The following is a 15,747-nucleotide window of genomic DNA, read 5'->3' on the forward strand; positions in this document are numbered from 1 at the left end:
GTCATAGTTAAAGAGCATTTATGAAAAATATTTAAAATTCATGATATTATTCAAAATATATCATTGAATAAATGATATTCTCAAGAGCAAATAAAATGAGCACAGTCCGTATTTTTCGGAATGTAGGGAATCTAACCCATATGTAGCGGGACTGGACTGGGTCGATCATCGGTGACCAGGTAGCTCAATTGGTAGAGCATCCGGCTAGTGTTCGGAGGTCCCGGGTTCGAACCCCGGTCTGGCCGCTACATTTTCTCCTCTCCTGTTACACATATATGCAGGGCAGAATGAAAAGCTTTAATGGTGAAATTGTGACTCACGTATACAAATTGGCAGTGTTGGCTTTTCCCCGGGATTAAGGGTTTCCCCATCTTTAGGGAAATACTCTCCGGACGCAGAGTCACACTCCCGTTCTACGAAGGCCGAATTACTTTCGAATTTATAACCATCGTTACATCGAGCTGTGCAGGTACTGTGGACAAACAAACAATAACCTAACAATTAATGTGGTCCTTTATACAAAATTAAATCATGTCACAAAATAAATAATCAGTTTATCATCGACATTTACACATGAATGTACACGTTTGAATCTCTCTCCTCCCCGCAATATTAAACCATTGAAAGATAAAAATTATACCATCAAAAATACATTTACTAAAATTGGGGTGGGGGAGGGGGAGGGGGGCGTATCGGTTACCGTGTTGACGGGAAATGCAAATGTTATAGTACCAAATGTTGTTGGTTTTTTTTTTTTTTTTCTCCTGTTTTAGAACCAGAATGACGATCTATATTTCTGACTCATACAAAGATATTGGAATATATATTTCAAATGATTATAAAATCTGTCACTTACTAGAAGGGGATGTTGTCGCCACAGTTGATGTTACCGTTGGTTGGGGCCTGTAGCGGTTGACAACTTCCAGCGCCTAGAAAAAAAGCCACAGACTCAAATATTCAATTATTTTTTTCAATAAAATTAGAATGAAATACCTAAGCTAAAGGTATAAACAAAATCAATTTATTCAGTTCTAAAGAAACGTTTTTGAATGTGGTGGCTGGGCTAAGATGTATACGTAGACCTGATTGAAATTCCTCCGAAATTAATTAGATATCAACAATCAGTGCGCAGACGTCAATTAAACAACTGATATCGCAAAAATAGACGTTGAAATTAAATTTCACTTTAAAAGCACGTTTTAGAAAAAAAAATATATATATATAGTGTAATGAGATTAAAATGTCAATTTGACGTGTCATTCAAGACGCCTTGAATGTGTTTGAGCAGGTTTACTACAGCCATCAAGATAAATCTTTTCCTAGATTTTACTTTTATCATTATTCCGAAATTGCATTCCAACAGATTTCATCAAGCAGTTTTACTTTATCCTAAAATCTCTACAGCGTGGGCGTTAGGTGTTGAATTGAATAGGTCCTAGATCCCTAGTTTCACGTTGCAGTCGTAACGCGGCTATCTCGAGTCCATTTAGCCCTACATTGTACACCTAATCATATGGTTTTCGTGTTGAGCTTCTTTCCGATTGCTATGATTCGACAGCTAGATTTGTCATGTAAAATAAAGTATTGAAATGAAACTAGAGACGTGCACTTTGGCAAATATCCCGATTGTACCTATAGCAAGGAACCCTATGGGGTCTCTGACAGTTGATAGCAGGGTCATTCAAAGGCAGACTCGGGACTTATCATGACATGCAGGGTAGGGTAGAGTGAAAAATGATTTCGGTTTTAAATTGGTCTTTTATACGAGTACTTCTATCGGAAGATAGCCAACATCATCAGGTGTGCTTGGCTCTTACAAGCCGGCGTTAAGTCAATACTACCGAGGGTATATCTACATGGCCGGTTAGATAGGTGTAATCGCTACAATAAACACTCCGCAGAGATTTCGTCTGAATCTACACCTGTATTCCAATACATTCTTCTTTCACAAATACGAGAAATAAATGATCGAAAATACTTTAGTGTATGGTGATAAGCTGTATAAATGTGTAGCGGTAGCTATTGTAAGATTACGGGTGTATGTCTATACATGGAGACATTCTAAATACGGATATTATAACATTATTGAATTAACCACTGGAAATGATGATGTTATGAAGGAGGGAAAGTGGTGAAAGAGTTCATTAATTGGGAATATAAACTGTCATACAATTAATCTAGTAGTAGTACTGAAAGATATTATTTATTTTGTTCGTCTAGTGTTTACAATTACATGGTGTTTACTTCATATATACGACACGTAGCATTATGTTACACTAAAGGGACATTCCTTTGTAAGGACATCAGACGCATAATTTATATTCAGAAATTAGGATGATATGAGTTTTTGTGCCTACTAGTAATGAAAGTAACGCCGAAATGTACTGAAGCACTTTGATTTTCCCTGAGAGTAAAACTACCGTTTTAATGTCAAGATTATAACTTTAACTGAAAATTTACATTTCCCATTAAGTTCCATTTTGACGACCTACACTTTATTAAAACGAATGAATGTCCCTTAAAATGAAACAAATTATAAAGCGGTGGTACCTAACACATCCTTTGTATCTAATAGTGATACAGACATACAGGCTACAGGCCAGCGTCTGTGACAGTATACAGTGAGGGTACCTAACACAGACATACAGGCTACAGGCCAGCGTCTGTGATAGTACATACAGGCTACAGGCCAGCGTCTGTGATAGTACATACAGGCTACAGGCCAGCGTCTGTGATAGTACATACAGGCTACAGGCCAGCGTCTGTGACAGTATACAGTGAGGGTACCTAACACAGACATACAGGCTACAGGCCAGCGTCTGTGATATATCTGAATTCATCCTATGAAATATGAATACTGTTGAAAGCCACGTTGTCATTTATTCATGGAGCAATGCCGATGAAGTACTAAGTACTAAACCAAATTATTTAAGATATGTCATTTTGTTTTACAAGCTCACTTCTTTATAAGATATCTTATAGCTACGATATATCTTATAAAATGTCTTATACAAGATGTCTCATAAAAAAAATCTATTCAAGTAAATAAGATATCTTATTCAAAGATATGAAATATCAATCTTATTCAAAGATATGAAATATCAATCTTATTCAAAGATATGAAATATCTTGTGTAATATATAAGATACCACATAAAAGATATCTTTTAAAGTTAATAAGATCTTTTTTATTATGACTATACGGTAAATCATAAAACATATAAGATATCGTATATTATTTGGTTAATTAATGACAACTTGACCCATCATGCATTACGTCAATGTTGGCATTATGATTTGATAACAATGATCCGTTATTTTTCAGACGAAGGTGACGTCAAACATCCGAATCCTCTAAATCTATGTAGGCTACCCCCACAGTCTGGCTATTCGACTAAGATTTACAACACGAAAGTCTGTTACTATCTATGTAATCCGATTCTCACGCGGGATGTTTAAGGGGATTACTGAACTCTGATACTGACTTTGTTAACCAGGTCATTTTTTGGTACTGAAACCATTTCGGAACCACGAGTTATCCGCCCCTTATTGATTTTTAGTTTTACTAGGTATCTTCTGCTTGATTTTAGGGATAGCTCAATAAGTTTGTTTATTGGGTATATATTTCATTAGCTATAGATGTTTTAATAAACTAGTCAAACAAAACATCGTATAATCAAAAACAGGGGTAAGAATTCGAAAGGTACTGGCGAGAGATTTAGTTTGGAAATGTTCCAAGCCAATATTTTTAGCCTTTTCTGAAGTTCTATATACAGTCCTTGTCTTCTAGGGTGAGATTTTCAAAATGCAAAATTGCGAATTCAGTCCTTTTAAAGACAACTGCGAGATATAAATTCGTTAGAACCTCGTGGAAGTTTGCATCTGATCGTATGACGAATCAAAGCCATATGATATAAAAACAAAACAAAAGCAAAAAACAAAAACAAAAAAAAACAAAACAAAAAAAAAACCAAAAAAAAAGGTTAGATCTAGAAGGATAAAACCTAAATTAATTTTCTGTATTATAGCGTCATTATAAAGATCGGAGTACGCATACAGTTCCTTGTAAAATATCTCTTTTCAGATTATATCTTGGTTTCATATTCGTCGGCAGTTTGATTTTTTTACAGTAAGAATATCATAATTGCAAAGATTATCAGAGAATTCGGCTATACATACCTGCGCCGGGGCCGAACGGGTCTGAGAAAGGGTCGAAAGCTGAAATAGATATTCTTTAATCAGTATCATAATTGACTTGTATGTATTGTGAACCGGTACAAGATTCGGTGATTTTGTATTCCGTTCAGAATACTTATAATATACGTTTGATTTGATTGCATTACTAAGTGTTTAATGATGACGTAATGATTATTATAATCTATACATACACATGTATTGATGACGAATGATAAACATACACACATGGATCAATGACGCAAAGACTGCTTTCTGAACACATGCATGTAGCTATCTTAGTTACAGTAGAAAAATCTACTTATTTTCAGCTAGAGAATTATAAGAGTAACGAAATCGCTACCATTTTTTTTTTAGAGAAAACTAACATTTCTAAAACAAAACATACCTTGTCTTTTTGATCTCTTGGCTCTGAAACAAGAAAAATAAAACACATCGTACACGATACATAAATGTTCGTTCTCCAACATCTTTCCAAGATAATACAATCCTAATACTTTCCAAAAACATTCACAATACTAATTTCTCTATTAATTTTAATACATCTTCTTAGGTGATAATAAGGTGTCTATTTCATAAACCAAATTCATAGCATATCACGAAATCACCATTACAAACAGGAACCGGAAGCTGGCGCACAGAAATGGCGTCCGTCACCATTGGTACAGATATGAGATCACGTGCCCGACAACGTATTGCTGATACTCGAGATTCCTCCCGCAATAGCATCTCAAACGAACTTTCGTTAGGGCCACAAAGTGTGATTAATATCAAGTTGATAAATCAAGTATAAGATATATCAATAAATTTATATCATACAAAAATAGATACCCCTTATTTTAAATTCACGCATACATTTTAATGGGTGTGGACATGTCGGCATGGGAAGGGAAACCTTACTTGTCACTCTGATTAATGAATTCATAATATGTTTATGTAATAAAGCGAACCACAGTTTGTTATCTCCAAAGTGCTACAACGTAGAATCCAGTCACCACAATTAGTAAGGCCCAGTCCTGATGCGTTCATGGAGCTATGAAACGCAATAGGGATTTGGTAGTTTTATTTACTATACTTGTACATTACTTTATTTACTCTATATTAAAGTGACCGATTAAACCGATTATGCGTACACTTATCTAGTTTTAATTCGCTCCTAGTCAGTTTCCAATGTAAGGCATCTCACAACAGGCTACAGAAGAGAGAAAAAAACAGGCACACGTGTGATGGCTACAAGTTGGACGCTTCCAAAGGCATACATTTGACAGCTCGCCAACACAGTCATCCCAGACATAGGATAAACATTGGACATTTGGTCTAATGAATGAGCACAGTTTTAATGAACATGACAAGACCTACTATTACTATTGAGAGCCACTTCGAAGTGGCAATGAGAATCAGTTAAATGGAGAGTACAATCTTTCCTTGATTCGCCAATGTTTGACACTAAATTATACTATACAATGTATCTTTTGTTCTTTCTGTAGTTGTTTTAGTCACTAGGATTTCTTATTGCATATATTCTTTCGCTTATTGGACAATGTTTACAGAGAGCCGCGTCACGTTAGACATGCGCACTTGTGAATCCTAAGGTATATCCTTGTAAAATGCGAGCAAACACACAGGTTGACAGCAATTATCATAGTCGAGTAACTCTTCTCTAGTTATAGACTTGCTTTATACAATGTTTAAACTTTAATAGTTTGCTTTGTGATCGTCAATACTGTTATCATCCATAAGCACACCTCTATCGAGATAGTTGATACCGTTAGAGAGATGCAACAGCGCTAGTGTGGGCGGGCAAATCAATAATGTTATAATGAAATGAAGGTCATAATACATGCAGAGTTAAAGTTTCGAAAGCGATCGTTGTTGCTTGACATCAAGAGCCTTTACACGAAGTAGACTTGTAATTAATACTGTAGAGTTGATAATACTTGTGGGACATTTAATTTTGCTGTATCCGCGGTCAGTGAATATAGCGCAAAAATAAATACCCATCGGATATTTACACATATACTAAAATGGAAAGTGTTTGCTGCACACTGTTAACGGGAGTGGTCGCGTGTGATTTAATTCACTCAAACTTGGTCCCGAGACAACCGCAAAATATAAGCTCCGCGAAATTTAACATCTATACAGTATAAAAATAAGGATTTCATGGTGAACGACTTCAAGTCGATTTCCATGAGTGTATCTCTAAAGTGAGTTACATCAAACTTATTCAATGAAGTGTCTGAATATAATTGATAAACTTGTTCTGTTAATAAATATGCCAGCCTTTCCCGGAGTATAAAAACTCAAACTATCCTATTTTGCATTGTGAACCCGTATTGGCTTACAAATAAACAAAAATTGTTTTGTGTAAAATGTCTATGGATTATCCAAGAGGCGCACAAATAGAAACCATCATAGTTACCATAGAAATGTAATATACCGAATACTAAAGACAGAACTGCATCATACAGTTGTATCGCCGTCAGTGATAACGGTGACCAAACGTGGGGAAAACATCAAAATGTACATACAGGGATAGCATATAAAACAAGAGGTCAAAAACCCATGATTATAGTCTTTTTGTATTTTAAAAGAGTATCAAAACATTGATGATAACCTTAACACCAATAATGAATAAGACGTGGCATAAAGGGTAACCGTAAACATCGGGGACTAAAATATAGTCTGCAGGGAGTCGGGAAAATCAACCTGAGCCTAAACGAAAACCAATATTCTGTTAATATAATAAGAAAGCAATTCCTTACCTTGCGTCTACAAGAGATCCGGTGAGGACCAGTGTTAGACACACGGTCCCCAGTAGGGCACTGGGCGCCATTTTAGGCCCCGAAAACGGATGCCAATGAGGAAAAAGCACTTCTTCAGAAAGTTTTACACAAATAGTTGTCACTTCGGGGAAAACACCTGGTCGTGGGCTGTTAGTGTCGAAAGGACCCCTTTGGAAAAGTAGCTCAGAGTTAGGGACATTTATTGAGAGTCGGCTTGTTCACGTGACCAAATGTTTCAAAGCTCATTGGTTGCAATGACATTCGATTTCGGTGGCATTGATTTGGGATTGTAAGGTTTGAGATAACGATAAATAGACTTTTGTTAGTTTTGTGTCTCCGATACGGATATAGAATCTGAATGTCGTGACTTTAAATTTACCTTTAGAACTACTTTGATAAATGTTTCAAGTTGTAGACATCATATGTTTAGTTTATAGTCATAATTTCTAAAAGTAATGGATTAAAGTACATTTAATTCAGAAATCTGTCAGTTTTGAGTATACCCCTAATGGATTAATTTAAATGATATCCAAAAAATATCGAGACGTAAACAGGTATCTATAGGAGATAACGTTTTAACACAAAATAAGTCGTAATTTCTCGGTGCTGGGGAACAGGGATATTAGGTACACATGTCACCTTGTTACTCCCCGTGGTGCAATCAAGCAATTTGTTGAGGATAATTATAATAGCATGTTTACCACAAGTTAATTAAAATTGATAAAGACAACTTATACAATGTCATGAAAAATAACAATAAAAATTATAAAGTATTGTTGTATGATAAAATGACCACAACTCATTAGCCAATGAGGTGAGAGTCTGGTATGTTCCTGTCTAGGAAAGGTTAATTCAATCTCGCTTTAATTTTTATGAAGTCAATTTAATTCAATTCAATTTATTTATTACTTTATCATTAAATAAACTTACATATATTTTGTCGATATACAAATGTACATATTTTACATCACTCGTGCCTTTTTAGCCTCAAATATATATTTAGCGAGTTTACGAAGATTACAAATATTATCAACACTTGATAACTGTATATGTTTGTATACGGGTGGATTTCGCCAGTAATATGGTTTTATGTATTTTACTCTCGGAATGCTATTTTTCAGAAAGTTTCATGATTCTGTAATCGTTAGTGCAATGCTGAAGATAAAACAAACTCTAGATGTTAAGCTGTGGGAAAGAAAAAAAATGATGTGCGCGTTTTTAGCAAATAATATCGGTCTTATGTTTTTTAGAAAAGTACTATACTTTTTGAATTTGCTTCAGAAACAAACTTTTCAATTAACATACATATTTAAATATCTATCTTCAGATAATATCAGTTTCCTTTACATACTGGTGTAAATAAAATATAACTTAAGAGGAAATAAACTTAAGTAATGTAAATATAGGAAGGAGGATTATTTCACGTAAAACAAGTTTGCCATTACATCATACAATCACCATAAAAATAATATCATTATGTTATTCTAAATAGTTTTTATGATCAGTTCTAGTGAGCGAGTATGCCACTTTTCTGTTTCCTTTCACAAAGTAACGATGAAAAATGCACTCAAACTCATTAAAATCTTTCTATATTTCCCTCAAGGTAGATACCTTTCTGTTCAACACAAAAGTATTTTTATGACAGCGTCTCGCCGATGAAGCAGAAGACGTTTACTCTTTCGGAACGCCTGGTCTTATTATCATTGCACTTTTTGGATGTCTTTTATATTGCTGTTTCTGTCACCACCCTAGTTCTCATTTGAGATTGTGACTTGAACCTAATATGTTTTGTTCATATTTTGGCATTTTTGAGTTAGTATCACGATTTCGTTATAATGTCGATACTCTCGTATTTCGTCCTCGATGACAATGGCAAGATTTTATTGTCATAAACATAATTATCAAGTGTAGAGAATGACATACATACAAAATTATACAGGACATATGATATAATACATGGATACATTTGTAGATAGTGTTGAGTCGTATGATTATTTGCTTAATTAATTTCACAAGTGATTTCAATTGATCATCTTCTACAAAATTAAAAAGGTTATTAAACTTGAATGTACTGGGTCTTTCATAATAGTATCTAGATATATATTTTTCCTGTTTATGCTCCTGTTGTCGAATTTGAAATATAATTGCAATGTATCATTTCAATGTTTTATTATCGGCATTTCCTAAAAACTGCATTCTTTCATTGCATTTTTATTTCCTAAGCGGATACTATGTAAAACTGGTCGGTCATCGTTTGTGTGAAATCTCTACATCTAAACTGATATTCTTTTGTAGATAACACATGGCAAAACACAGGAGGAAGTACGGCATTAAGGTGTGAAGTATCCCGCTGTGACTTATGTAGACTGAAGTCTAACAAAGACCCTTTGTTATTTACCTTACGAGTAATTTCTTAGTAACATTATGCATTTATTTAACCCTTCCCTAAATTCAGATGAACTACATCAGAAGACCAACGTGTGGACGACTTTTAATTCTACTTCAGAATCGATAAACCAGGACAGATTTTGAACGAAATATAGATTTACATGGAGATCCGTGAAATCGAATATTTAATGCTGTCAAGTTTAAGAGTGTTGTTACCGTGTGGGAAACGTCACAAGCTATTAAACATGTATACTGTAAGTAAATTATTTTGTGTGAGTACTTTTTTTCGCGGTTGTATGTCAAGCATGTCATCGGCTGAGACTTCGTTCCGGAATATAATAATGTATTGTATATACTGGTACTGAAACATGATTTGTACCTGAACATGATTTATACTCTTTATTTGAGAATTTACAGACATGATTAGAGATAAATAACAACCAATTGTCTTTATCTATATATTTTGTTTATTTCATAAATGATTCCCGATTTAATCAAGATTATAATCATTTACGAAATGACTTTACATAACTAAGCGTTTCGCTGTAACAGATGTCATAATGTGACAAATGGAATACTGTAAATGTTTATATTTTAAGCGATAATATTATTTTAGCGCTATTTGCTCTGAACGACTTCCGCTAAATTATGATTCCCCTAATCTCAGGCTATTTAAACTGTTTTCCATAGCTTCCACATGTTTGATCTTTGGTCATTTTGATAAATGTCAACTTCTTCTTCCCTAACTGATACTATATTTCAGTTCGTTTTCTCCATTATATCACACGGTTATCACATGTTACAGTTGATTGGCATGTTTCTAATGATTTCTGTGACAGTTGTCGATTACTGATGGGGAAATCTCAAATCACAAGTTTCGGAAGGTGCAGGTTGATAAAAAAATGGTGAGTATCTTTAATCATCGTTATTACATTTAAGTGATAAATTGATCAAATCTCCAATAGTATATCTGACGATGACGTTGTGACTACCTCGGTTCTTATTTTGAACACGGGTAGTTACCTGGACTTGACCTCACGTTACATGGCAGGTGCGCTGAAAGACACACCAGGAACGCATGGCCTTACTCTCCTCGTATTTATCAGAAGGTAAATGTATGTTTCGTTCCTATTACATATGCTGTATCGATTTCGAGCTATTCTTTTGTTTACACATTAACAGTATGTTATTGTTTGTGTGCAAATATTTCGGCCCGATGTCGTCTGTCACAGTCCTCACATTTTCTGCTTGGACTTGTGAGTTTATGTTGGGGATTTATCGTGGTTTTATTTAATCTTTTCTAAATTACAGGTTGACTTATTTTACCAAGATCATTGGTTCGTGTCTTAATTTTACGATGCCTTGTTCATTTTGATCTGCTTTTTTTATTCAGTTTCATTTGTTAAAAATTACAACGCCATAAAACGTTCACATAAGATGTTGAACATTGGCATTATTAAAATAATTGATTGTAACATGAAACATATTACATAGTAAAATAAAAAAAAATATCTATATTTTCTCACTGTAAATATTAAAATACCTTTTCATGATACAGAAATATCAAAAAATGTTTTGTCCTACAAACTAGGATTACACAGGTAAGCTATCGGGCTTATTGCTACTGGGGTCTATTTTTCCTGCAGACGTTTTATCTGTTTCGATAGCACGTTCCCTATGCTGTCAGAAGCCAAAGTATTTATTTCCAAAACAGTAAATGTTGTTAACTGTTTAAGTCGATAATACACAACTACTCAAAATATCGAAAGTGGTTAAAGAAGCATAAAGCCGAGTTATGCATCCCAAACCTATATTGCTGGCATTCAGACATGCATCTCAGGACTCAATGGTGCCATTGGAATTTCAATAGCGTTTTGTTGGCATTGCTTTATTGTATTAAGAAAACAATTAACACACAACATGTATTATATATTTTTATTAGATTAACGCCAGTTATGCAATTACGGCACTCATAGCAACACGAATTAAGATTGTCCGTGTGGTAAGAACATGTTTATGTTACCGGGGTCTTCGACAAAATGCATATCCATTGTATACAAAAGGTAAGGATTCGTTTAAAAACTGTGTTCGTAAATGATGGAGGAACGTTTATCTAAATGTCAGTAAAGCTGCTGGTTAATCATTTGTCTCAGTTTCAGATTTGTCTCAGATTCAGGGCGATTAAAGGATGAAAGATTTGTCTCAATATTGGGATGTTGATGGATAAATATGTTAGAGAGCCAAAGGTGATGACAATGATGTGTCCCTCCATCGGGCTTTGTGATAAAATAGCCTCTATTACCCAGAGTAATTCCTATGATCAGTGGTGAGTTTTTTCTGTCATTTATATCCCCCACTTCTGTTTATTTCTGTAAGAGCTTCATTGCGGATTACAAATGGCGGATTTATCAACATTGATCGTGAAAAAAATGAAATCAATTTAAATTTGACACATTTGACAAAACATAGCACTTTGAGGAACACTGGGTAGAGATAAGAATGAACTCGCATGTATGTTATTTGTACTGTACTTTATGTAGCTATGAAGGGATTGGAAGGTTGTGATAGGACGCCGTTCTGTCTGAATTACGTTTTGTTAAAACTGATCCTCCATACCAGGAAGATCTTGCTAGTTTCACTTTCGCCTTTTTTGCCCGTCTTAATAAGGGTGAATATACAATTATTATACAGTGTAAAATTAACATTGCTGAAAATCAATATATATCATATTATAAATAATACATGTAATCATAAATAAACGAATATCGAAATTAACACTATAGGTAAATATATGTATATATATATATATCATACCATAAATCAGGCGCATAGCTAGCATATACTCCCATACTTCCACATCATTTCTCCATTTTTATTTATATATTTTTTTAAAGATTGGATTGATATTGATTCCGTGACGAACTTCCACGTAATAATACCTACAAAACACAACTCCTAACTGGGACATAGTACACATCTCCTCTGTTTGAGTTTACATCTAGGTACAAAATAAAATAGACTTAAATGTGTTGTATGGTATCCTGTTGTTTAGGGTATCTAGCCCGAGTTTAAAACTTGAAATACAGTACAGTTACACACTATAGTATAGTGTGGGCTGGGAACTGGGGTACTATATGATCACCAAACTAGTACCTGATATTAATTTACATATATGAGATAAAGATAAGATTTCCCAGAAGGCCGAAGAGATCTAACTTTTATTATATTAAGGTGTTGTGTACAAAATACATCCATTAACTTATCACGGTTATTAATATTTTGAGATCTAAGACCAATATGACTGATAGAGGATGATGCTCTATAGGGTTACATGAATGAATATTCAACACTGTGTTTCTCCAAAGATTTCTATGTTGAGGATAAAATATTGGTAGAGTGTAAACACTTTACATTTTCTTTGAAAGAAATCTAGAATATACTTGAAAGTTCAAAAAATTAATCGAAAATTGTTTTTACACTTACATGATATTGACCGCGTCCCGGTACTTGACTGCTATTTTTGAGTCACTATATCTAAAAAGGTCTCATAATTAATTGATCAATCATAATTTCGGGTCGCATCTGCAATATTGCATCCACATTGTTTCTACCCTGGCTATGCCCCTGCCATAAATAATAATCATACGAATCACGAAATCAACATTAGGTGAATGTCTTGAAACACACATTATACCATTTATAACAATGGAAAAGGGCAAATTTGATTCAGGAAAAAGATTGATATTTATCATACCATATATAGCAATTACAAATGGTTACATCATACCATTTACAGTAACTACAAAGTGCAAAATTATTCCTTGGGAAAAATGTATTTTTCTATCATAATAGGTGGGTGTTATTCAACTCCGTAGGCAAGAAATTTTAATCATTACAACTGTTGAATAACATTCAGTTCATACCACCCGTGGAATTAACTCTAAATATGTTTTGGTTGGTTTTACACGGGGACCTTTGACCGGTACTATTTTTTTAATCACGTGGTTCAATGCGTTTTGATTCGCTTTACGAGGTACCGGAAATGATAACACACAAAAAGTAGCTCGCAGTTTCGTTTAGTCATAGTTTTAAAAATATCTGTAGATTTCCATCAATTACAAGATCTAAAAAGACCTAATATACAACAACCACTTGCTGTGTAATCCCTGGATTCCGTACCATATATCAACAACGGGCGAATAGTAATTCCAGCGAAAGGTGGTGGATATTTAACAACAATGACGTATTCCATGAAGCTATTACATTTTGTTTGCGAGTATTGACGAATCTAAGAGCCTTTTTGTCAAATAACTCAGAAAACTTAGTTTTTCAGACTTTATCGTCAAAATGAGGAGGGCTTAATCGAACAGAGACAGCATTTGTGTTGTACCATTCATATTTAATGATGTCACGTTATCATCCATATCATGACGTCACAATCGAATTTGGGATGGCACAGCGAACGAAAAACGCTCTAGAGTATATTTAAGCATTGAATGGCTTTCAGTTGGCATTCATAGTCAATATGAATGCCAACTGGACAGAGGCAAATTCCATGAAGCGCGCTAGCGCTTCATGTTGAATTTGCCTCTGTCCAGTTGGAATTCATATTGACTATGAATGCCAACTGAAAGCCGTTCAATTCTTATATTTACCATCTGCGATTTTTTATTTGTCATGCGATTTTTGTTTTGAAATTTTCAAATTCAAATTTCCCGCGCTTACCAGTAGCAGAGATCACTTCCTGTTGGCAGTTCATAGGCTGGTGAACTCGCAACTGAATTGGTAGGGTTATATAGTGGCAGTGCCATACAATGGTAAATATAACACTAGTGACGTCTGACAAGATATTGTACGCGCGAATTCTTTGGATAACAGACCAGTTATATTGTGAAACGAATATTGACGAAAATTTAACTGGGTAAAAACGAATATGCTGAATTGTTCTCAACATTCATCCAATGTGTGTATGAATGTAGGATAACATACCATTTAATGCAAGATATTATTTTCGGGTGCATTTCTACAAGTGGACGAATAACAACAATAATACTAATCATGGCAAAAGCAAAGGGACCTGAGCGTTTGCTAGTCTAGTTGTAATTTAACACTTCATGTTGTGCATACTCAATAGCTATTTTAATCACAGGGACCAGAGAGTTTGTTACATCCTGGTGTTATAGCACATTTTAGACGTTTTATGGCATTGTTTGCAAATCTGAATACCAAAAAATCTTGCATACTTTATACATTTTTTATAACAGTAACAATTACAGCCGTTTTCGGCTGGCTTAATTAACACGTGATAAAAATGACATCTCTCGGTGTTCATTATATAGTGTCGGGAGATTATGTCGAGGAATATCAGTTTTACCGAATGTTTATCCAACCCCCTATTTTTAGAATTATAGTAAATAAGTAATACCCATCTGCAATAATCGCTCTTGATGGCCAATGACAATGACAATATTTTATTCTCAAACATATAAAGTGTCGAGAATTACATACATACAAAATTGTACAGGACATATGATATAATACATGGATACATTTGTTCAGCAAGAGATAATCTTTAAGTCGTATACTTAATTGCTTAATTAATTTCACAAGTGATTTCAATTCATCGTCTACTACAAGATTGAAAAGGGTATTAAATTTGAATGTACTTGGTCTTTCATAAAAGTATCTAGATATATATTTTTTCTGTTTAATGATATTTGTGGTCAGGCAGGCGACCCCACATTTTTTCATGTGCGATCGCGGAATTACAACTCGGCCGCCTTGGTGAAAGTGTGCTACCAATGTGCCATCCGACCATGCCATGAAACGTCAAAAATGTGTTTTAAACACTAGTATGTAACAAAGTCTCAGGTCCCTGTGATCAAAAGCGCTATTGTGTATGCAAATCTAAATACCCAAAAATCTTGCATACTTCATACATCTTTATAACAGTAACATGGCATCATTTTTAAAAGTGTCATAGAAATACTTCATAGATTCTCTGGAATTTTCAATTATATAAGTAGAATTTCCAATTATATAAGTAGAATTTCCAATTATATAAGCAAGTTATAAAACATCCCGCCATTCATACCGGGGTGATTTTACCCGGGCTTAGTCAGATAAAACTGTCAAAACGTGTCGGATGTTCTATCAATACTGACGACCATTTATTTTGGAAGGTGAATCGAGATAAAATTGATCGAAAGTTAAAACTTGTTACAGATTGTGTCATGATCAGTGATAGATTTCCTTAGTAATGCAAACTGCTTTAGGTTAATGACTTTAGTTCATGTGCGAATTTCAATAAAAGTTTGTCCCCTTACAGATAAAATTGGAAATCATTCGTTTTGGTTATGTAACACAAAACACACTGTCTGGAC

General features: G+C 34.4%; 1 long non-coding RNA gene across 1 annotated transcript; it reads right to left on the bottom strand.

The window, feature by feature from the left end:
* Positions 1 to 336: 336 nt before the first annotated feature.
* Positions 337 to 4,603, bottom strand: LOC117343174. Its single transcript, XR_004535993.1, has 4 exons — positions 4,582 to 4,603; positions 4,179 to 4,217; positions 857 to 929; positions 337 to 472 (listed from the first exon to the last, which is right to left on the bottom strand). It is a non-coding gene; the product is annotated as an uncharacterized LOC117343174 (long non-coding RNA).
* Positions 4,604 to 15,747: the final 11,144 nt, after the last annotated feature.

The sequence above is a fragment of the Pecten maximus genome, chromosome 15, assembly GCF_902652985.1.
Source record: "Pecten maximus chromosome 15, xPecMax1.1, whole genome shotgun sequence".
NCBI lineage: Eukaryota > Metazoa > Mollusca > Bivalvia > Pectinida > Pectinidae > Pecten > Pecten maximus.